Here is a 2,795-nt window from a genome sequence, read left to right on the forward strand (position 1 = left end):
GCATGGTGGCTTAGGTCTGTAATCCCAGCAGTTTGGGAGGTCAAAGTGGGCAGATCACCTGAGGTCAGGAGTTCGAGACCAGCCTGGCCAACATGGCGAAACCCCATCTCTACTAAAAATACAAAATTAGTCGGGCATGGTGGTGCATGCCTGTAATCCCAGCTACTCGGGAGGCTGAGGCAGGAGAATCGCTTGAACCTGGGAGGTGGAGGTTGCAGGGTTGCAGTGAGCCAAGATTGCGCGACTGCACTCTCAGCCTGAGTGACAGAGTGAGACTCTATCTCAAAAAAAAAAAAAGAAAAAAGTATATGTATATATATATATATATATATATATATATATATATATATATATATACACGACTTTACAGAAAGAAACAAGCATTCTGAGCATTGGTCACTTAAATAAATTCTGTAAACTGGAACCAGGGAACTAGAGCTAAGTTCCCTATCTTGGGACTTGAGCATGTATTTAGAGAAAAGTGACATAGAATGATTGATAACACGGGAGTGGAGAACTTCAAGACCCACAAGTCCCATCTCAGTAATTTGCAGATGAGGCACAGAGGCCCAGAAAGAGGGAGGTTCCTGTTCAAGGTCACACAAGAGCAGTCGAAGGGGAAGCCCCTCCCCTAGGGAGAGGCCAGCTGGATCAAGAGCAAACAATGAGGGAAGAGAGCCAAGTTGCTAGGAGGCAAAGCTTGATGGACAAAAAAACGTGGGGGCAGACCTGTGTGTGTTTGTGGTCTGTGTAACACTAGGACCTGTTGCCATGGGGATGAGAAAGCACCACAGATTAATTACTGAAGAGCTGGGAGCAAGGGTGGCGGGCCTGAGTGGAGCCCCTGCCCTCAATGTCACCTAGAGTCCATCTGTTCCCCAGTGGAAGACAACAAAAATTATAGGGCTGCTTCTACCTCCAGTGAAGAACTAGTCAGAGTACAGCTATTCACTTTGCTACAAGCCTAATGTTTTTATTTTGAGGGGATCCTGTTTGCCTGTGGCTTGGGGGCAATCATCAGGTTAAGATTTCCAATCACACCCTGGATCAGGCCACCCTCAGGGCAGGCCAGGGAAGTTTGGGTCCCTCAGGAAGAAATTCCAAGTTTTAAGTCACTTATTTTCAATCCCTCTTCTTCACTCTTGGGAAATGCTTAGAAAAATGCCTGTCTCCCTCCATGCGGCGGGTTTGATAGCAGCACACAGGCCTTAAGTGACAGCAGGTGCTTCTGTCTCAGCAAGGATGGAATAGTCAGGCCTTTATTTTTTAGTGTCTGGAGCAGTGGAGGCAGTGAGGAAGAATCCTCATGAAACACTCTAGGCTCACCTGGTGGAGCCTTCGGCTTCCCTACTTCTAAGACCAGCAGCAGAAATGGAAAAACTGAACAGTGCTAATGAAGAGGTGAGACCAAAGGAGACATGGGTCACCGAGTGCACCAAAGACATCACCTCTTCAGGGGTTAAATCTGAAGTCTTGAGAAAAAGCACTTTAGGGAACAAATCCTATAACATAAAGGTAACTGTTTCTAAGTATTAGGGGGGAAAGCTGAGATCTTTGATCAAAGACTAAGCCCTGGCTGGGTGCAGTGGCTCACGCCTGTAATCCCAGCATTTTGGGAGGCCGAGGCAGGCAGATCACCTGAGGTCAGGAGTTCGAGACCAGCCTGACCAACATGGAGAAACCCCGTCTCTACTAAAAATACAAAATTAGCTGGGTGTGGTGGCGCATGCCTGTAATCTCAGTTACTTGGGAGGCTGAGGCAGGAGAATCGCTTGAACCCAGGAGGCGGAGGTTGTGGTGAGCCGAGATTGTGTCACTGCACTCCAGCCTGGGCAACAAGAGTGAAACTCTATCTCAAAAAAAAAAAAAAAAAAAAAAAGAAAAGAAAAAAGACTAAGCCCTGGTCACTCCACATCCAGGTAATGATACTCGACTCTAACAGCAAGTTTTGCTATATTTGACATCTGCTGGAGAGATGTATTTTATCTCATCATAGGTCTGTGAAGACACCCAAGTGTTTCTTTTTTCATAGAGACAGGGTCTCACTATGTTGCCCAGGCTGGTCTCAAACTCCTGGCCTTAAGCCATCCTCTCACTTCAACCTCTTGAATTACTGGTGTGAGCCACCATGCCCGGCCCCAAGAGTTTCAACAAAGAAGACAGTAGCCCATACCAACATTAAAAAGTAGACAGTTCATTAAAAAAAAATGGATATGTAAAAACCGTGTCACATAGGAGAATGTCCTGATTCTTAGGAGATGTATACTCAAGTATTTAGAAGTGGTGATATAACACCTCACCTGTAAATGTTTCGGCAGAGAGAATAAAGTACAGTTGACCTTTGAGCAATGTAGGCTTGAACTGTGCGGGTGGATTTTTTCAACCAAATAAGGATAGAAAATACTGCATTTGTGAGATGCAAAACCCACGTATATAGAAGGCTGATTTTCATATATGCAGGTTCTGCTGGGGTGACCTCAGGACTTGAGTATGGTGCAGATTTTGGTATGTATATCTTGGAACCAATCTCTCTGTGTGTACTGGGGGATGGCTATATATTTAAACGTGTATGTAAACAAGTGGTGAATCCAGATGAAGAATATAGTGTCCAAAAGATGTATTGTTTCAGTTTTTAAAAAATTAAACTTAAATGTTCAAACTAAAAAGTGGGTAACTTTTTCCAGAAACTTGGAATTTACAAACTGGTTGAAGCAATTAAATAGATGGCCCCTAATACACTAGGAGTCCTTCCTAGGTTCAAACACTCCCAAATCAAGATTCCAACATCTGCCAAC

The sequence above is a fragment of the Macaca nemestrina genome, chromosome 12, assembly GCF_043159975.1.
Source record: "Macaca nemestrina isolate mMacNem1 chromosome 12, mMacNem.hap1, whole genome shotgun sequence".
Classification (NCBI taxonomy): Eukaryota; Metazoa; Chordata; class Mammalia; order Primates; family Cercopithecidae; genus Macaca; species Macaca nemestrina.